The sequence below is a fragment of the Oncorhynchus mykiss genome, chromosome 27 (assembly GCF_013265735.2).
Source record: "Oncorhynchus mykiss isolate Arlee chromosome 27, USDA_OmykA_1.1, whole genome shotgun sequence".
NCBI classification, from domain to species: domain Eukaryota; kingdom Metazoa; phylum Chordata; class Actinopteri; order Salmoniformes; family Salmonidae; genus Oncorhynchus; species Oncorhynchus mykiss.
In genome coordinates this window covers 26,010,550-26,033,350 of record NC_048591.1, presented here as the reverse complement: position 1 = coordinate 26,033,350, position 22,801 = coordinate 26,010,550, and the positions used below count along the sequence as shown (strand labels likewise).

General features: G+C 42.4%; 1 protein-coding gene across 2 annotated transcripts in view; it reads left to right on the top strand.

Moving 5' to 3' along the window:
- LOC110507868 (galactosylgalactosylxylosylprotein 3-beta-glucuronosyltransferase 1) overlaps window positions 1–22,801 on the top strand; it is a 97,734-nt gene that overhangs the window by 48,811 nt on the left and 26,122 nt on the right. For both annotated transcript variants that reach the window (XM_021588249.2, XM_021588247.2), the window contains exon 2: window positions 15,217–15,466. The gene's annotated coding sequence lies outside the window, so the exon portion shown is untranslated. The remainder of the gene's footprint in view (window positions 1–15,216; window positions 15,467–22,801) is intronic.

The following is a 22,801-nucleotide window of genomic DNA, read 5'->3' as shown; positions in this document are numbered from 1 at the left end:
GATCGGTTTAAAGTGTAGCTAAAATGAGGACTCCCTGGGAGTTCGGTATTTAGAATGTAAAAAACAAACAAGAGCCCTCCATTTTAATCCTTTATTTCACAAGTTTGCAGGATTCTGGGGAAGAATAACAAGCTGGAGCAAATTAATGACACTTTTCATTTACTTTTTTTCTATGGGATTTCCATGCTTTGTGTAAATTATTAAGGATTAATCCAAATCATATTAACAGCTTGTGCAGTAATTCCCTGAAGGTGAGACACATGCACAATTTGAGCTGAGACTGCTGTGTGTAGCTCTAGTACAAAGCAGAGTTTACACATTTGCCTCCCATGAGGACAGAGTATTCTGCTGCTGCTGCATTAGGCTTGCTCAAATGGTTCTACAGTACGGACAGTGTTCTCCATCTTTCAACATGCCTGTGTCTACCACCATCCAGGGAGGGCTTACATGAGAGAGCATGTGGTCTGTCCTCATGGTGTCTCCTGAGACTCAGAGACAGAGTCTGCTGTCCCTGATGCCATTGTGGGGTTCAGTACTGTACACCTATCAGCCCTGATGGATCACAGAGTAGGGAGGCCCCTGTTACATTAATCAAAGCCAGATATCCTTTTCAGGCCTGGTGGCCTCAGTGAAAAATGATGACCAAGCCCAGCTGGAGGATGGAGGGTAGCGAAGGGGAAAATCCTAGTTTGGCTGAAACGGGCAAACCTTAACACTTGAACCCCACACGCTGCCCCCGGTCCCAAATTGCTCACAGTTCATAAAATGTCCGATATTACCTCTGAACTTTTGTCTCGGGCAATGAAATGCATGACAAATTGCTCTCTGTGCTTTTAGCAGAGTTCAATAAGGCCCAAATTGCCACTTAAATGCCTCGCGGTGAGAGTGAAGCAGATGCGGCTGAAGTAGGCTGTGGAGACTCGAGTCGACGCAAATCATGTTCCACATTGCAAACCGCAAGGAGGAAGGGAGCAGAGAGAACTGATTTCATTCTAAGCTCCATATAAAGTGGAGGTTTCAATAGATTTAATAAATTATATTGTTGGAAGTGTGCTGAAATGTGAATAGATGGTCCCAGAGGGGATAAAAAAGACACAGACCAGAAGCATCTACATAATTTATATTGGTAAGAAATGATAGAAATAATCTGAGCCTGCTCTTAGAACCAAAGTTTGACCTTCATTTTCACCTTCAAGAGTTCGTAAAGAGTTCATAATGTATCGACTCAAAAAGGTATACAGGTGATTACGTGTGTATATACTTCTTCAGAAAAATCTACAGTATTGAACCACCAAGGGCCTTTTTCAAAAACTTTGTACAAACCTCTATTCTTATCTCTAGCAGACAGAATGAAAATCATTAAGCCTAGTAAACAGGATTGAGTCCATTCTCAATGCTTATGTAACTACCTTAGGAAGGAGCCAGGAAATAAGAAAGAACCTGCTATCATGCATGGCCTCCCTCTCTCCCTTCAGCCACATACAAAGGCCCAGGGCCTGGAGACTGAAGTGTAGCACCATCACCAACACAGTGTAACCAGGACACAGCCTGAATGCACCACATCCCTGGAGCTCTTTCCATCACATTACAAGTGAACAGTGTGAGTGCACGCAGGCTCTTTGTATCGCCAGCTGAAAGAGAGAGGCGCTTTCCCACTCAAAGCTCAGCCTGCCTGCCCATGTCTCTCCTGAAACTCCCTAAAACACTTTGCAGCTAAATCTGTTGCCCTGTTAAAACATACATTTTTTCCATATCTTTGGGTTTCCAGCTGGATTTACCCCTATGTTATTTTTCATCTTACATTAAGACAAGAAAATAAACCTTTTATGTGCAACTGTTGATGAAGAGGGCTTAGAATAACCTTATTTAAGCCTCAGCAAAAATGTGACTGGGCAGATGGCTAAATTCAAACATGACAGGGCCCTTTGCCTCTTTCTTTGTAGTATGGTGAAAGTGAGGCCCTCAGTTGTACTGTGGTTGTGTACTGTATTTTCCTTCTCACTCCTGGTGTTAGGCATTCCTCCCCATCCCTTCCCTTGGTGACAGTACTGGACTCCCTGGTGCTATTTGACAGCTTATTTGCTCCCCTTCTAAACAACTAAATCCAATATACTTCTCCTTCTAATAAATCCCCCCAGTTTATCTGTTAACTCATGGTAGGAAGGAAGGAGTTATATGGATGACTGGGGTAAGTGCTCCCAGTAAAAGATTCTCTCGATTTTATTCTCAGTTTTAAAAGGACAAGGAAGTGTGAAACGTCAATATTTCTGACTGCAACAGCAATCCTGAGCCGGGCCAAATGAGTACTTCACACATGAAGAGACCCCGCCACCACACACACACACACACACCATGTTAGCTTAGTTATTCATCTCTGACTTTCATTCGGTAGCTTAAACCGCCCATGCCAAAATTAAACGGAATCTGTAAAATTGTTTAACTTCCCAGACTAATACTTATCGCACGAGTGACTTCCTCTGTTTGGTTTAGCTCTGTGTTTTTTTTTTGTCTGATTTGCAAATCTTGTTTGGTTGGATGTTTGCATATGTTATAGATTTTTCCTGATTGCTCGGGGTAGTGAGGAGAAAATAAATAATCACAGTGGATTTATTGCCTATAATGCAAGTTCAGCTTTGTTTAGAGAGAAAACTCACTCATACTTTTAATTCCATTTTGTGGCACGCACTCATGGCAAAGCAATCAGATTATGGCTAATAAAGGATTTGACAAGTTCAGGTCAGTATTATGCTTAAATTGCTTTGACGACATGTCAGACTTTGACATATCAATGCAAATAATGCATGTATCACAGTATCGTTTACGAAGAGCATCTTTTTCCCAAGTGCATTACTGTCTGACAAAGAAACAGACAAACACATTGAAATCAAGCAGACAAAAATATTAAAATCAAGGAAACAAACACATTCTAAATCAAGCAGACAAACACATTGAAATCAAGCAGACAAACAGATTCTAAATCAAGCAGACAAACAGATTCTAAATCAAGCAGACAAACGCATTCTAAATCAAGCAGACAAACACATTGAAATCAAGCAGACAAACATATTCTAAATCAAGCAGACAAACACATTCTAAATCAAGCAGACAAACACATTCTAAATCAAGCAGACAAACACATTCTAAATCAAGCAGACAAACACATTCTAAATCAAGCAGACAAACACATTGAAATCAAGCAGACAAACACATTGAAATCAAGCAGACAAAAATATTAAAATCAAGGAAACAAACACATTCTAAATCAAGCAGACAAACACATTGAAATCAAGCAGACAAACAGATTCTAAATCAAGCAGACAAACAGATTCTAAATCAAGCAGACAAACGCATTCTAAATCAAGCAGACAAACACATTGAAATCAAGCAGACAAACATATTCTAAATCAAGCAGACAAACACATTCTAAATCAAGCAGACAAACACATTCTAAATCAAGCAGACAAACACATTCTAAATCAAGCAGACAAACACATTCTAAATCAAGCAGACAAACACATTGAAATCAAGCAGACAAACACATTCTAAATCAAGCAGACAAACACATTCTAAATCAAGCAGACAAACACATTCTAAATCCAGCAGACAAACACATTGAAATCAAGCAGACAAACAGATTCTAAATCAAGCAAAGAAACACATTCTAAATCAAGCAAAGAAACACATTCTAAATCAAGCAGAAAAACACATTTGAAAACAGCAGAGAGATACAGTACACATTTCTAAGGAACTCTGCCTTTAATGGCAATGCTCCCGCACCTCTCTCTACCCTTGAAGCAGGGGGCTTGGCGGGAATAAGTGTGCCTTGCAGTGAGGTGTTGCGGTATCACATTAGGAGGTGTGCACTGCTTACCTGCAGATAAATACCTTGGCCGAGGTGAGGGGAACCTTGCACACAACAGCCACTGTTATGAGCACAGGGAGGTTAATGGGGCACACAATGGTGGGCAGTGTGTGTGTCTGTGCTGCAATCCCTAGGTGAGCTGATAAAGAAGCGTGCTGGAGGCAGCCATGTCCTCATGTCAGTGTGCGCCAGTGGCAGGAAGGGCATCCATTATCTACCAGTGTGTGGAGAGTGCTAGCCCACATATCTACCGACATCCCATCACTCATTCCAGGAAGTCACTTTTTTTTGCCTTGAGCGAATGTAACACATGGTTGAGTGTCAACAGGGAGCTTCAGTGAACATGTCGTCTTCCTGTGACCGGGGCCACCCCCAATACATACAAACAGCGTGAATCACCTGCACTCTCTATATCCTATTATTTACATACACAGGTGAACACGTACAGTATATTTCACACACTTATTCCTGTGAAATGTTGTGCAGTTTAGCTAGGTCAATGGATTCGGTCAGAAAATCATCTTGTTGTCCCACACAATGATTAGTAGGCTAGGCAGTGGGTGGCAGGTAGCCAAGTGGTTAGAGCGTTGGGTCAGTAACCTAAAGGTTGCTAGTTTGAATCCCCGAGCCAAGAAGATGAAATAATCTGTTGATGTGCCCTTGGGCAAGGCACTTAATGCTAATTGGCCATGGCCTACAGTATCTCAGGGGGAGTTGGAATATGTGAAAAACACATTTCCATGAAAAACGACAAATATAAGCACCCACCAAATGATTATAACATTATAGTCTATGTAACATCTGCAGCCAATTGCTTTATTAAAACAATTGAAACTTTCTCAGCAATAGCATTTTTCCTCCATTCAGCAATTAGTCACCATTCTCCCTTAGTGTGTCAGTAACGTGATCTGCTACGTGAGCACTTCTCTCCTTCATTAGGGTGTCTCTCTTTCTCTCTCTCTGTCTCTCTCTCGCTCCCTTTTCTCTTTCGCTCTCTCTCTCTCACACACACACAAACTGATGGCAATTAGACTGTGGTTCTGCTCAAAGGCAGAAAAGCTCAACCTGCTAGTCTTCTCAGAGGGAGGCTTCTCTTGAACAGCTAAACTAAAACATCAGTGCTCTGCTGTAAAGAGGAGAGAGAGAGACTAATTTCCCAAGGCTCTCCAGGGAGCTGGCACAGGGATGATCATTTAGAGCCCAAAACGGGAGCTTTTCTACTGGGCCTGATCACTTTGAGGCTGGGTGTCCATGGCACGAGTGCAGAGTCCCAGGCCCCGACAATAACACCCATGTTAATGCTATAGGAAGGGCCTGGAAGGTTGGACTAGAGACGAGGCAGGAGACTGATTAGGATAAATGGACTGTTGAGATGCCCCAAGAGATAAACAGAAGAGACAGACCAGGAGACAGACATGGGAGAAATAGACCCTGATGGACAGATGGAGGAAAATGTCCTAAAGGAATCAGGGTGAAAGAAATAATCAGTTATCATCTACAAGTTCAGTTAATAGACTGTCGATTCATCTATTGGTTGAATACTTATCCTCACACCGAGTTCTCTAATCCAGGTATTCCCAAACTGGGGAACGCGCAATGCCGTCAGGGGTACGCCAAATAAAAATATGATTCACTTTTTTTTAAACTTTTTTTTTTTATATGTATTTTTTTTTTTTTACATTTTGTTTTTCTTCACATTTATATTTTCCAACAGGCTATACATTTCCGTTAGTTTTTTTCTCTCGCATGAGTAGCCTCGTTTCACTGCCAAAAATAAAATTAAACCATCTAGTGTTCAGCGAAATAACAACACAATGTCAAATACAGGTAGCCTAGTCAAATAATTAACATCCAATCACATTAACCATTACTCTCTCACAGGAGGCTCTTGGTGCCAAGGGAATGCCTGACAGCTTGAAAGACGTTTTGGACACTACAGTGAAAATGATTAACTTTGTTAAAGAAAGGCCCCTGAACTCTCGTGTATTTTCTGCACTATACAATGATATGGGCAGCGACCATGTGACGCTTTTACAACATACAAAAGTGTACTGGTTATCAAGGGGCAAAGTATTGACACGTTTTTTAAAATTAAGAGACGAGCTTAAAGTTTTCTTTACTGACCATAATTTTCACTTGTCTGACTACTTGCAAGATGACGAGTTTCTCACACGACTGGCCTATCTGGGTAATGTTTGTTCTCGCCTGAATTATCTGAATCTTGGATTACAAGGCTCTCTACAACTATATTCAATGTGCGGGACACAATTGAAGCTATGATTAAGAAGTTGGAGCTCTTCTCTGTCTGCATTAACAAGGACAACACACAGGTCTTTCCATCATTATATGATGTTTTGTGAGCAAATTAACTCAAGCTTAAGGACAATGTCAAATGAGATATAGCGAAGCACCTGAGTGAGTTGGGTGCGCAATTACGCAGATACTTTCCCCAAATGGATGACACAAACAACTGGATTTGTTATCTCTTTCATGCCCTGCCTCCAGTCCACTTACCGATATCTGAACAAGAGAGCCTCATCGAAATTGCAACAAGCGGTTCTGTGAAAATTTAATCAGAAGCCAATGCCAGATTTCTGGATTTGGCTGCGCTCAGAGTATCCTGCCTTGGCAAATCGCATTGTTAAGACACTGAGGCCCTTTGCAACCACGTACCTATGTGAGAGTGGATTCTTGGCTCTCAATAGCATGAAAACTAAATACAGGCAAAGACTGTGTGTAAAAATGACTTAAGACTGAGACTCTCTCCAATACAACCCAACATTGCAGAGTTATGTGCATCCGTTCAAGCACACCCTTCTCATTAACCTGTGTTTGAGTTATTCACAATTTTTGATGAACAAATAAGGTTGTACAGTATATGTAAGATGGTTAAATAAAGAGCAAAAGTATTGTTTATTATTCTAATATTATTTGTACCCTGGTCCTATAAGAGCTCTTTGTCACTTCCCACGAGCCAGGTTGTGACAAAAACTCATTCTTATGTTTAATAAATGTATCGTACAATGAAGGCAAAAACAAACAAAAAAACACATTTGAGAGTGTGCTGACCCTGGTGCTAGAGGGGACACATAGCTGGAGGTTGAATGTTTGAAGGAGTACAGGACTATAATACGTTTGGGAACCACTGCTCTAATCTATCAAACCCAATGGTTTCCCCCTCTCTTTTCTGCCGACAGTGAATTTCCTCAGTCAATGATTTTGTTTTTTTCCTTCCTGTGTATCCGCAGTATCAAATCAAGATTAAATGTGTGGGCAACTCCCACTTCGCTGTGACTTTAGTTTCTACGCCCACTGCAGTCATGCCAAGCCAGTACTGTTCCGGGCTGGCACACTAGCAGTCTGTGGGGGGATGACGGGGACAAAGTAGTGATCAGATCCCCAGGAGAACGTGAAGTACTGTGCCTACCAGAACAGCGCTGACTGAACTATTCATAGAAGGCTCTCAGTCAGCACTGCTGATGGCAGACAGACAAACAGGCAAACAGACAGACAAGGGAGAATGCCTTGTCATTCATCTCCTATCTGATTGGATCTGTCAGGAGAGAGCTGAGCAGTGAGAACAGTGCAGTATGTCCACTCATACAGTACACTCGTTTCCCCATCCCAACTTCAAAAGAGGACGCTGTGTCTGTTTCATTGTAAATCAAATGGACGTTGTTTTTAACATGAGTCTGAAAGAAGAGTATTACTATATCCTAAAATACCCTGATGTTAGTAGCTGTCACGTTACTCATTCTTACATAAAGCCTCTCTGTTATATTTAAAACTGGTGTAGGAGTCTTTTTAGTAATATTTTTAAAGCAGCACAGATTGTTAACTACTGCCGAGAGGGGACCGCTAACCACGTCTTCATCCCAACACTGGCAGGATGTTCACGGTATGCTAGACCACTGATCCAACAAGGACGCACGAACAGTGTTCTTTATAAGGTATCTCATCTCAGGGAGATTACTTAAGCCTCTGTTTTACGGCAAGTGCAGCTCCTCTCATTTCCTCAAGCCCTTCTAATTATCCAGAGTCAAGGTGTGAACCGTGTGATTGCACTCTGTAGCAGAAGGTATATTACCTTTTAAGGCGTCCAGTGGGGTACCTCCGGGAGAGGCAGCATATAATTTCAACTCACATTGAATTCAATTGTTGGAGCGTGTAAAGGGATTTTCTCATTGTTGTGGTTGACTGCGTCTGGAGCCGCAGACGTGCCCAGATTGCCGTTGGTTCACAGCTGTGGAATGAAACGTGTAATATGATACGTGATTAGAGGTCACGTTGCTGTGGGATGTGTTCACTGGGATAATGTAATGTGCTAGCTATAGTAGACTGTACTCACTAACCACGTTATGCATGTTAGAGAAATCATCAGGGAATCATTTGCAAGCCTGCACATAGTTAATCCACACAATCTCAGAAATACTTTTCCCAATGCGATTCTATAAATATCATAAAACATTCAAAAGGAGCTCCTAGAAGACAGTCAAACATCCAATTGAATAAAGGCTGTGGTGATTCTAATGAGAGAAGAACCGAATTAAAACAGCTCTTTCCTGGCCATATTTGTCAGATTGTCAGGGAGGGATGTGGAGATGCTGAGCGTTGCGGGTGGGAAGCTTCCATTAAGTTTTGAATACTAAGACTAAACTCAGCAAAAAAAGAAACGTCCCTTTTTCAGGACCCTGTCGTTTTGACACTGTTTCCCATGATTGTTCAATGAACCATAAACAATTAATGTACATGCACCTGTGGAACGGTCGTTAAGACACTAACAGCTTAAAGATGGATGGCAATTAAGGTCACAGTTATGAAAACTTAGGACACTAAAGAGGCATTTCTACTGACTCTGAAAAACACCAAAAGAAGGATGCCCAGGGTCCCTGCTCATCTGTGTGGACGTGCCTTAGGCATGCTGCAAGGAGGCATGAGGACTGCAGATGTGGCCAGGGCAATAAATTGCAATGTCCATACTGTGAGACGCCTAAGACAGCGCCACAGGGCGACAGGACAGACAGCTGATCATCCTCGCAGTGGCAGACCACGTGTAACAACATCTGCACAGGATCGGTACATCCGAACATCACACCTGCGGGACAGGTACAGGATGGCAACAACAACTGCCCGAGTTACACCAGGAACACACAATCCCTCCATCAAACCCACCGTCGCTGGACCAGACAGGACTGGCAAAAAGTGGTCTTCACTGACGAGTCGCGGTTTTGTCTCACCAGGGGTGATGGTCGGATTCTCGTTTATCATCGAAAGGAATGAGCGTTACTCTGTACTCTGGAGCGGGATCGATTTGGAGATGGAGGGTCCGTCATGGTCTGGGGTGGTGTGTCACAGTATCATCGGACTGAGCTTGCTGTCATTGCAGGCAATCTCAACGCTGTGCGTTACAGAGAAGACATCCCCCTCCCTCATGTGGTACCCTTCCTGCAGGCTCATCCTGACATGACCCTCCAGCATGACAATGCCACCAGCCATACTGCTCGTTCTGTGAGTGATTTCCTGCAAGACAGGAATGTCAGTGTTCTGTCATGGCAAGCGAAGAGCCCGGTTCTCAATCCCATTGAGCACGTCTGGGACCTGTTGGGTCGGAGGGTGAAGGCTAGGGCCATTCCCCTAGAAATGTCTGTGAACTTGCAGGTGCCTTGGTGGAGGAGTTTCACAGCAAGAACTGGCAAATGTGGTGCAGTCCATGAGGAGGAGATGCACTTCAGTACTTAATGCAGCTGGTGGCCACACCAGATACTGACTGTTACTTTTGATTTTGACCCCCCCTTTGTTCAGGGACACATTATTCCAATTCTGTTTTTCCAATTCTGTTAGTCACACACAGTTTATGTCTCAGTTGTTGAATCTTGTTATGTTCATACAAATATTTACACATGTTAAGTTTGCTGAAAATAAATTCAGTTGACAGTGAGAGGAAATTTCTTTTTGCTGAGTTTATAAAGGAAGTGTACTTTAAGACAATGAAGTCAACCCAAATCATAATCCATGTCAAACAGAGACATAACTGGTCTTCTGTTGCTTCAATCTGAGTGTGGTTTTGGCCAATGGCCATGTATTTTGCATGACAGTCCAGTAGACCACAAAGTCTCTCAACAAATAATAAAACAAAATTGTTCTGGAGAGGCCTTCTACCTCTAATGATAATCATGTAGTGCTGTGAAGGACTAATTAGGGACGATAAAGTGATAAATATGTCAAGGTGAGCTCTCAATTTCACAACACCATTTCCCCTTGTTCCCAAAGGTCTATTATTGAAGCCAATAATGGTACCCTCATAAACATTCCGGACAGGCAGGGGACTAACATCGAATCCCAGAGCATGTCATCACCTTCTGAGTCCCTCTGAAAGTGGCTGGTGACGATGCTGCTGAAGGCTCTTGCTATTCTGGCTGCATAGCGCCTAGGGACAAACATGCAGAGGGAAAACAGCCAAGTAACCAGAAGAGCTGCAACCTACTCACCAAGGGTGAAAATGAGCCGTCCTCCCATTTTGCCAAGATTAATTGAACCCCTTGCAGCTACAGAATGAACCTGAAAGGTTGAGTGACAGCTGTAGCAGATGAATGGGATAGACTGAAAGGTCGGGCTCTGGCTCTGCAGTGCACTGCCAGTCTGCTACTGTAAAGTAAATGACCATTACAGTCCTCCCCTCCTTGGAGTTCGCCATCCTCAGAAAGTGCTCTTAGGAACCACTTTATTTTACTTCACATTGGGATTGAGAGAGCTATTACATTAATGGCACTGAAAACATTCACGACAGTCTTTGGTTTTATAGAGAAATTAAATCTGCCGCACCAATGGATGAAATAATTAAGGGTCATTGTGCCGTTGTGCAAAATTAACGCACATACTTGAGGCTGTTGCTATTTATGTATTTAGCAGATATTGTGTTGGGCATTTTGTATAATATTCAAGAGTAGCTGACCTTCTTCCTAAAGCAAGCACTGCATACAGTACATCCAGGGGCTATTATTTATTTACACCCTAAGGAGTATCTGCAGCAGGATCCTGTCTACCGCTATACTGAACCACTCTACTGTTCTGCCTTGGGCTTGGATTTCTATGCGCAGATCAGCATATCTTTTTACAGAAGAGGAGACGAGGACAGGAATAGGTGGGTGTGTGTGTGTGCATGTGTGCGTGTGTGGGGTGAGGGGTTGCTGTAATGCCACAACCTTCTCCTGTCCTCTGTCTTTGGCAGAACCCGAGCCCTCTCTGAGGAGGACTGGGTGAGAGAGGAGAGCAGGGGATGGGAGTTGGTTAGAGCCATGGCCTGACTACTTGCCAACCTCCTGAAGGGAGCGTGTTTGGTGTTGCTAATACCAGGCCCTGCCTACCTGCCTCCCTAACTGCCTCTCTCCCTCCCTGCTTTCCTACCTCTCTCCCTGCCTGACATTGCTGTGCCCACAACCGGGGAGGTTTAATAGCAGCCTCTCTCTAATCTGGTACTTTGAGGAGATTTTGGCATGGTCAGCGGCAGATAAATTGATTCATTTTCACATATTAGTGGTCATAGGGCTGGACCCAACAACATTGACAAGTGCTGATAAAGTGGAGGAAATATCATCAGACAAACCAAGTCCACTGTCTACTGTCCTTTAAGTATGAGTATGGGCATCGACATGAATGTGCATGAGGGGCATGCATTGGACTTTTATCATTCACCTCATTGTTCCTCCAATTCATAATTCTCCATGAAATTATTTTGTATTCTATACAGATGCTGTATTGCGCTGTATAGAAGTAACATAGCCCAAGGCATGATAGGGAAACTGGACATACATGTTCAGTACATGGTGTTTTTCTTTTACATAGTGGCCATAAATGACGAGTGTGCTCGTCCTCTGAATGGGTCTGCCCTCAATTAGATCCTCACTGTTCCAATTCTCCATGGTGCATAAGGTGAGATCATCTGTACCTGTAAGCAATTACCGGCCATCTCAAAACCAAATGGCATTACATGAGGTGCCAGGGAAAAAGACTCCACAGAGATTAGAGGCATTGTCCTTTTGGATTTTCACACATGAAAACAGTGCTGTTGCCCTCTGCCTTTCCTATCCGCCACAAACTAACATGGGGGGTCCGGTGATGATGAAGACAATCAGTTAGATGGTAAATGGTTGTTGTGGTTAAACCTCTGAGTGAGAAGCATTCCCAATGACAGCGTAAAGATGACAGTGAGAGTTAACATGTCACCATGGCAACCATGGCTGGTCTGGTCTGGTCGGGGAGTTCACTACAGATTTCTTATTTTCTTCAGTAAATGATAAACAAGGCAAAGAATGCACAGGAGGCCGTTCACCACAGCCTTAATGAAGAAAGGAAACACAGCATGATCACTCTTTAAAATGTCATGTAGAGCAGAAAACATATATCTTCATTGGGAGATGGTGTACAAACAATCTTGCTTCATACACTTAACATTCTTAAAATGTAATCAGGATTATGCCATTACACTATAAACCATAGACATTTCAAGTGAGGCGCTAATGTGATTTAAGTCATATAATTTACAAGTCATAATTAAAAGCATCTTTAAATGACAGTAGTGGAGATAATTAGAACCAGCTTCCATCCAACTCAATTATTACTGTAATTATGATTTCATTTAATTGGATGGGTCCGTGTGTAGCTCAGGCCCTGAGCAGAGGCGACGCTCAACTTGGATGATTGTCCAGTGTGTGAGAGGACAGCTACGCTGGAGCCTCTCTCTTAACCTCCACAGAGAGCAGATAGAGGACGAGCTGCCTGGTGTCTACCTTCAGCTATCCTATGGATCGATCAAGCCACTACCTCCCTCCCTACCACAGAAACCAAAGCCCACAGCACCTCCAATTACAGATGTAGGATCTTAATTTGAGCCAGTTTGATATAGCAGGAAAGGTTATCCTGCAACAGGATGATTAGATTAAGATCCTACATCTGTATGTCCCTCCCAACCACAGAAACCCAAGCCCACAGCACCTCCAATTACCATTGATGGTCTAGCGAAACCTTTTCGTTTTGCAAACGCAAGAACTTTGCAAAGACTGATGCTGAACTTGGCCCTTTGTGCATTATTAATATTGACCACTTATGAGAGAATAAAGAAACATTTACTCAGCATGGGCACGCCTGAATTAATAATAGAGTCGGTGCTCAAAGGCGTGATTAATTATCTTTCATTACAAACCCACCCAAATTCACTTGAATGACAGATGTCTTCAGCATGGGCCACCCCTATCATTATCTCAGGCATCACTTTACCCCTGCATCAGAGATTCAATAGACGTCAGCCTTTGTTATTCATCACCGTTGCATTTTCCACTCACTGAATAAACTCCTACAATATACATTCTGGTCCACAGGGTCTCTCCTATGAAAGCCGATGACATTAAGTGTGTCCGTATGCCTTAGAAGGCTTGTGTGACTGTTCCATACAGAGCGAGGTTCGATCCGCATGAGCAGCTTTGAGAAGGGCAGGATTATCTGTGTGCCATTCTGAAGACTGGGACTTAGGAAATCCTCCAAAAACATCCAGAGACCATGCCCATCAAAGGTTGAAAGTGGTTACCATGGTGATGGTGAGAGGAAGTAACTGTTTGAGACAGACCTGTGTACAAGATCACACAGTGTTCCGTCCCAGAGTTCTGTGCAGTTGGTGTTCATTTTACCCAGGGCCAGAAAGCTCTGGTGTGCTTTGTCCTCTAGACCGCTCCCTGCAGCAACATCAGGTAGAGTCTGAATTAAAATGGAGTGGACCCCATGGACTAATACCAGCTACACTTCCAGACTGTTTGAAGTCATGGATTGTTTTCTACATAATTACAGCTTTTGTCGCAAAGCAAAAACAAGCCCACAGATCCCTGTGGATCACAATGGTCTTGCAGAAGAAACATATTTAGAATGTTCTATTATATAGGGCTACGCCTATTGAGTCTCATTCTTTTTCTGTCATCTTAGTTGGCCACTGATATCATCAATGTTTGGAATTAGGCCTGTAAAAAAAAAGGTCAGGGGTCATCATGGGTGTCGAGGTTGACTGGGAGAGAGCTGGGGGGACAGGGGTTATAGAGCGAGATGGTGTTGATTCATCCATACCATAGTGGGTCTGCGCAGTTCATTTGTCTCTGTCAGCAGGGAGACTGGAGGGACAGAGAGAGTGGTCAGAGTGGTCAGCTGAGGTGAAAAGGACCATAGTGGGAATACCACCACCTGGTTGTCACTGTTCACCAAGTTTTGAATAAGCTTAGGAAAGCCACAAAGATGACCATCTTGACTTCATTCAGCGTCTTTGTTAATTTACTGAGTGCTGTGTTATCAATGTTGTATTTTTGAGTATCAGAATTTGAATTGGAAATAGTATACATCAGTGAGTAGTAACAGTGTATGTTGTTCTCCTGCCATTGGAGGACCTTGAGTCAAACTACGTGTTTGGGAATTAGCTAGCTGGATAAAAACAAATCATATTTTGGTCATGGTTGAGATCAATTGGGTTAGTATAAGTAATCTTATCTTATTGGATTTAGATCAGGGTTATAACAGCTGCATGTCATTGCACGGCATCTGTTGTTTGTCTTGTCAATAAGCTGTAATTGTGTTGGTTTTCAGCCACCCTTATTTTTCACATGCGGCATCATTCAGCCGTCCTCTGTGGCAGTGACTGCCTCCGGACAAACACAGCCGAAATAATACTGTGGCTGGCGCAAAATACAGAGCAGCTCTCATTAATAATGAAAAGGGATGGGTAGCATCCCTTGCGTGTGAAGAAATTGCTGAGAATCGGGCAGAAGTGCAGCTGGCGTGTTAGTCTTGTTTTTCAGAAATGGACATCTTCAATGTTGCTCCCCAGGGGCGACACTCAGAGGAAGAGCTATTTATAGATAATAGTCTGAATAACTTGTCAGATTTCTATTTGGATGGCTTGGCTTTTTCTGTGGGTTTGTCCTGTAAACGTCCCATCGGGATTCTCTTTTCCTGTCCTTGGTGAAACAAACCAATAAATGATTTATCCAAGAATAAATGAATGGAAGTTGGTTGACAATCAGCACTTCCACTTCAAAATGGCAAAGCCAATATCCACTTGGGTCCTGAATAACTGTACATGGGCATTGTTCTCTAGCCACACCCACATGACAACCTATGTAAATAGTCCTCATTGCATGCATGTCTGTGAACTAAAATGCATCTCTACATCATTTGAGTAAAACATCCACCCAATGGCAGCTATGTCGTTCCCAACCTCTGTCCACTGAAGCGCCATCATAACACCCCTTCAATAAGACCCATTGTTTTATAATGAGAAGGGCCATTCTAATACTCCCTGCTCTCCCTTCATGTTTCTGTAGGAGCCTGCCCTTACGACGTGACAGTGCACATGGTCTGGATACCACAAGCCGTCCTGCAAGCCCTGCTACACTCCAGAGCCAAAGATCCACTCCTCTTCATCACCAGCCACAGCGCTCATAACCACCTCCCTCCAAGTTTGTCCAATTAAGGGATGTATGAGGACTTAAGAGGCCAGGGTTACTAGCAGACCACACAACAAAAAATTGACGAGATCCTTGCTGGCTGCAGACGGGCAGAACACTGTTGATTGTGAGTATATTCATTGCTCTATGTTGACATGAATCTTCATTTCTCACCAGAGGTAAAGCTGCCATTCTGGCCACAGGCATTGGTCATTTTCCAAATGAGCAAAAGTACTGTATGTAGGGAAGGCACTGTCTCTAGCCAAAACCGAGCACAACAATTTCCTTCAACACGGAGTTTCCTATAAAAAAGGCAATGAATTGTATATCAGGCGGCATCCATTACGGGGCCAGAGGCCTGCCAACAGGTGTGCCGTTTCTTATCCCAACATAAACTACTGTATGTGTATCACACACTGAGCAGAATCTGTCAGGCTCGTGCTGCCCTGTGTCGTGTTGCCCTCTGTTTTGTTTCATAGCAGATGAACAAACGCACTGCTGAATTATTTATTAGCATTTCCAGCTAAATTTAAAAGTGATGACACAATCATGTCTATATCAGGGGACATGATAAGTGGGATGATGTAGGTTAAAACAGGGCTACCTCTGGCCCCTCCTACTCTCTGTGCACTATTCCTTTTTTACAGGGGATGGAGGGATTAGGAAAACGACAGGGGTGAAATGATCTGACAGATCCACTTATTTCAACCATCTGTGAGCCCCCGACCCTGATACCGTATTATTAGAGCCAGATACCTCCGAGTTGAATAGGTAGATGTCGGCTTGAGAGGGGAGAGGAGAAGGAGGTCTGGGAGGAAGAAGGAAGGTGAAGGTGAATGTGATGGAAAAGCAGAAAAAATAAACTTCAGAGGTGGAAGGAGGGAGGAGTGAGCAAGCTGGTGGAGGGAAACACCTGTGGGTGCTGCCTGTCGTCTTTTGTGCTTTTCGACTTAAAAGCCTTGGGCCAGATGAATGCATTCCTCATTCTCCCTCTGCCTTGCCTGATACAAACAAACAATGCTGAAATAAGTCTCGTCAGCACGCTGTCTACAAAATGTACATAAAATAATTTTACCGCAGTACCCTGGGAGACAACTACTATTCCTGTTAGGTGAGATCTTCATTGTTAGAAACAAAGGGTACTACGGGATATCGGATGTATTGTTCCTCATGGTGCATTCAATGTTTTTTAGTTTTTTTCATTGTTGTCTTGTCTCCTGTATTATTACACACACAAAACCTATGTGACTTCCTGTTGAGTGTTGTTTGGCTCTGGATTAGATCATTGTGATTTCTAAAGTAATTACACTGTAATGAAAAAGCACAGTAGTGTTTTAATATCTTTACAACAGTAGGTACATTCCGTTTTAGGCAAAGAACATATTGTCTGTGTTGTGAAATAATGTGCTATAAATGACATTCTCATTCCCTAAATAGGTGGGAGTTCAATTAGTTCAGACCAACCAATCAGGTAGTCTCCCGTCATAGATTTAAAGACCGTGATTGGCTGCTGTGAGGGCCAGCTTAGCTCTGCCAATCTGTGGGCCCAGTGAAATGAGATGCTGAAATAATCATTACTGCTACCTACTGACAGATTCAAATGAAATAAAGAGAGAGGAGAGAGGAGAGAGACAGAGAGCGAGAGAGAGAGCTGTCACACACACACTGAGTCCTAGAGCACCGGGAGACCGGAGTTGGGCTGAATTAAACTGAGAGAATGTCCTTTCCAGCTCTGAAGAGGACCACAGAGACACATCCGCCCCCACTGTGTCAGAGCAGATAGAGAGAGATAGTAGGAGAGTGAGGGGTGCAGCTTCCTGGCAGCCCAGCCTGCAACCCTTCAGCAACCCTGCTTATTAATTAACAGCAGAAATACGACAGCTGCCCTGCAGACCCCCGCGAACCCTACTATCTCTGCTTCTGTCCCGCTCTGACCAAAGCATGTGGGAGTAAATCCTGTTAAATAAATAATAATGGTTTATAGAAGGACAACAAAATAATTGAGTATCGTGACATTACTCGAAGGGTTTTACCTCTACAATGACAAGAATACAGATGGCTAGCATAGTCATTCCTCACCACTCATATGTTGGTAGCTGGTTTTGGGGAATCTTGAGGGCTACACTTTTATAATACTGCTTCTAAAGTCTCAAATATTACAGCATGATATCCCCTCAACACAAATACTGTCATACTTAGATTTTTCTTTAGGTTAGGCCACATTCACCCCAGCAGAATTGCTGTCAGATACAACAGCATTTCTCATTCTGCTGGAGTGTACAGCGTTTCTCCCTAGACCTGGATAATAAACACCCCAGAGACAGAGGTTTTTGTAGAATAAGAAGTTGGAACGTAAATTATTGAGTGAGAACTCAGCCCCCAAAAGCTTTCATTGTATTTCTCTCTGTGATCGGGAAAAATACACGTCCATAAACTTTTCCACAACCGCATCTTTAATGTTAACAAACACTTTATAGCCTCAAAACATGGTAAAAACAATTATTTTGATCTCATGGATGGTCAGTCCTTGCATCCATAGCCAAGTCTTTGAATTTGAGAGTTGTTACATTTCTCCAGGCTGATCCCTCAGCATTTTACAGAGGCGGGGTGACCGATTAAGGACTCTGGCTTTAATAGCAGGAAAACATGCAGAAATACATATCAAAGATATGAGAAGTAATGTACTTTAATATTAATTAAGAGGGATTTGCCACCTACACTATAGTCAACACACTATGGTTATTTTCTCGAGCATTAATTCAAGTTCAGGAGATGGAGTGTAAAGCTCCAAACAAACAACTGAACTAGTCATTTTTAAGCCATGAAAACATTTTATATTGCTATTTCTTATGGCAAGAGTGGCACATGGTCTGTCACACATTGCAAATTGTTTTGGACGAGAAATGGAAACGCATGGATTGGTTGACACTTTCTTTGGCATTTCCATCAAAAGTGATGTACTGTGTGTTTATAATGACCCACGCACTCTCTGACCGCACATAACATCCAGCAAACTTTGTTTCTGTAAGGGAGTGTGTAACTGGTGGCAGGGAAGTCAGGCGCAGGAGAGCAAAACTGGGTAATCAACGGAGCAGTTTTATTCATAAAACCACCAGAAACAAACAAATGGGTACAAAACCCGTCGCGCACCAGAGAAAACGTGCACATGCACTTACAATAAACAATTCCGCACATAGACATGGGGGGAACAGATGGTTAAATTTCACAACATATAATGAGGGAATTGAGACCAGGTGTGTGGGAAGACAAGACAAAACAAAAAGAAAATGAAAAATGGATCGATGACGCAGAGCGCCGCCGAACAAGGAGAGGAACCGACTTCGGGGGAATTCGTGACAGTTTCCAGTAGTTTGAAGGCTGAATTGTGCACACATGCCATTTTGTAATATACAGGAAATTCCCTTAAAATACATAAGCAGATTTATGCATTTCAACATATGCACTTTTTATTATCAATGGCCAAACAACAATTATTACTGTATTATTTAGAACCTGGAGAATTATTTAGAGTGCTGCTACTCAGGTCTTGGGAGAGATCCTTTTTATGTGGGGATAGTATTCCTACCCCTTGATTTATTCCATTTTTTTTTTGAGTTACAGCCTGAATTCATTATTTATTTCGCACCCATCTATACACAATACCCTAAAAAACATGTTTTAAGAAATCTTAGAACATTTATTGAAAATGTAATGCAGAAATATCTCATTTACATAACTATTCACAACCCTGAGTCAGTACATGTTAGACTCACCTTTGACAGCGATTACAGCTGGGAGTCTTACTGGGTAGGTCTCTAAGAGATTTGCACACCTGGATTGTACAATATTTGCACATTATTCTTTAAAAAAGTATTGATGCTCTGTCAAGTTGTTTGTTGATCATTACTAAGCAGACATTTTCAAGTCTTGCCATAGACTTTCAAGTCGATTTAGTCAAAACTGTACCTAGGCCACTAAGGAACATTCAATGTCGTCTTGGTACGCAACTCCAGTGTACTGTATATTTGGCCATGTGTTTTAGGTTATTGTCCTGCTGAAATGTGAATTTGTCTCCCGGTGTCTGATGGATAGCAGACTGAATCAGATTTTCTTCTAAGATTTTGCCTGTGCTTAGCTTGATTCTGATTATTTTGATTCTAAAAAAACGCCCTATTCCTTGACGATGACAAGCATACCCATAACATGATGCAGCCAACAACATGCTTTAAAATATGTAAAGTGGTACTCAGTGATGTGTTGGATTTGCTCCAAACATAACACTTTGTATTCAGGACATAAGGTTAATTTCGTTGCCACATTTCTTGCAGTTTTACTTTAGTGCCTTCATTCAAACAGGATGCATATTCTGTACAGGCTTCCTTCTTTTCACTCTGTCATTTAGGTTATTGTGGACTAACATCTTCAGTTTTCTCTTATCACAGCCACACTCTGTAACTGTTTTAAAGTCAACATTGGTCTCATGGTGAAATCCCTGAGCGTTTTCTTTCCTCTCCGGCAACTGAGTTAGGATAGACGCCTGTATCTTTGTAGGGACTAGGTGTATTAATACATTATCCACAGTATAATTAATAACTTATTTTTTTACCCATCTACCAATAAGTGCTCTTCTTTGAGAGGTAATGAAAATCTCAATTTAATTAATTTCAGGCTGTCACACAACAAAATGTGAAAAAAGTCAAGGGGTGTGAATACTTTCTGAAGGCACTGTACCATAACGTCACATACGGTATGTACATGGTCATGGCATGTTATGGATTTAGCTATGCAAATAACATGTATGCAAAGTAATAATGCTCAAACGAATGTGTCTGAATATGCATACTCCTCCATAAACAACAGTATAAATCAAGATGAACCAAATAAGGCCTGAGCATGTTCAGTCTACTTTATGTGAGGCGGTGCTGCATGGATTTACCCCATAACTAGTTGGCTGGCAGTATGCTACACTACCTGCACACTGTGAGCCCTGGAAGATGAGATAACTAGCCCTCTGCTGAGGCGCTGTGCTGTGAGGCGTTGCCTGTGAGATCTCATGTACCTGCTGTATGAAGCGACTTAATCACACTGTAGCAGATCACAGCCTCACAGCCCACCATCACACCAGTCAGAAGGGGGAGGGATGAAGACAGTCAGCCACATCTGAAACACAAACTCCCAGATTTTCTGCATCTCTGTAGGGGCCAACCGGGGAGATGGATGCCCAACTTTTCGTCAGCAGTGCAGTGCACCCTGCGGCAATACAGCAGTAACAATCCCCACTAAGGCAATCTCATTTCAGCTGCGACATTTTCTGGCTCAACATATGGCCACTATGTTACAGTTTATGCTGTTTGAAAACAAGGGATTGGCTCTCGGGCCCCAAGTGATTACTAAACTTATATAACACAGTAGGGTTGGAAACCAATTACCACATTGGTTTTTATTCCAACAGATACACTACATTACAGTCACAGTACACCTGTAACAGTTCATTTGAATTGGAAAAAAAGCCATGCATGATATGCATTGCTTTTTTTCCAATTCAAATGAACTGTTACAGGTGTACTGTGACTGTAATGTAGTGTATCTGTTGGAATAAAAAACAAACTGTGACATTATTAATGAGTCAGAGTTAGGATGAAGAATATGGAATGTAAAGTTAGACTAAGGTACACTACATACACATAGGCCTATACACTTACACGGAACGGAAACCGATTGTTCTGGTTATGAGGCAGAGAGGAACAGCATGCGATCAATTCGAGCCGTGGAGATTTTCCTCATAACTCAGGGATCTGTGTATTGTTGAGCCTGGAGAAACCTTGAATCTCCTCTAGCCCCGAGATGTGTCAAATCAATATGTGCCCTTCAGTTTGAGCCCTGTGAATTGAAGAAGGAATTACAATCTATGCTTGAGCAGCAGCAGACCCTTTTCATTCCCAGAGTAAAGGTCTTTACCACAATAAGGCAGCATGTGATAGAATAGAAGCCATTCCCCTGCCTAATGTGTGCATTCTACTATTGTATTCCCCACCTGACAAGGTTGAGCTGGGCAATAGAACATATCCACAGCTGTAATCTTTAAACAGTGCATACTGTCAGTGGCCACATAATACCTTTAAACATACAGCATTATTACATTATTGTAACTGTATGAACAATTTGCACTGACTTGTCTGCAATGAGTTCAATCAATGCCGCAGCACGAATCATTACTCTAGTCTAACAGGTTAGGGCCATGGGGTCTACCACATACTCAGAATAGATGCATTAATTCTAAAAGAGGCAACTTTATTCCGAAGGGTCACGTAAACTTGCCAGTATCATTTGTGTCAATCCAGGAACAGATTATGACCAGGATTAACAGGAAATTGACAGTGGAACATTTACAGGGAATATAACTCTTATTATACTCACCACCCAACCACTCAGACACATATGTACAGTATGTGCATAGACATAACATATACAGTTGAAGACGGAGGTTTACATCCACTTAGGTTGGAATCATTAAAACTTGTTTTTTCAACCACTCCACAAATTTCTTGTTAACAAACTATAGTTTTGGCAAGTCGGTTAGGACATCTACTTTGTGCATGACACAAGTAATTTTTCCAACAATTGTTTACAGAGAGATTATTTCAATTATAATTCACTGTATCACAATTCCAGTGGGTCAGAAGTTTACATACACAGAAAATCTAAATCAAGAAAATCAAATTACATCATTTGAGTCAATTGGAGGTGTACCTGTGGATGTATTTCAAGACCTACCTTCAAACTCAGTGCCTCTTTGCTTGACATCATGGAAAATGAAAAGAAATCAGCCAAGACCTCAGAAAAAAAATTGTAGACCTCCACAAGTCTGGTTCATCCTTGGGAGCAATTTCCAAACGCCTGAAGGTACCATGTTCATCTGTATAAACAATAGTATGCAAGTATAAACACCATGGGACCACGCAGCCGTCATTTCGCTCAGGAAGGAGATGCGTTCTGTCTCCTAGAGATTAATGTACTTTGGTGCGAAAAGTGCAAATGAATCCCAGAACAACAGCAAAGGACCTTGTGAAGATGCTGGAGGAAACAAGTACAAAAGTATCTATATCCACAGTAAAACGAGTCCTATATCGACATAACCTGAAAGGCCTCTCAGCAAGGAAGAAGCCAATGCTCCAAAACCGCCATAAAAAAAGGCAGACTACTGTTTGCAACTGCACATGGTGACAAAGATCGTACTTTTTGGAGAAATGTCCTCTGTTCTGATGAAACAAAAATAGAACTGTTTGGCCATAATGAACATCGTTATGTTTGGAGGAAAAAGGGGGCGGCTTGCAAGCCGAAGAACACCATCCCAACCGTGAAGCATGGGGGTGGCAGTATTATGTTGTGGGGGTGCTTTGCTATAGGAGGGACTGGTGCTCTTCACAAAATAGATGGCCTCATGAGGGAGGAAAATTATGTG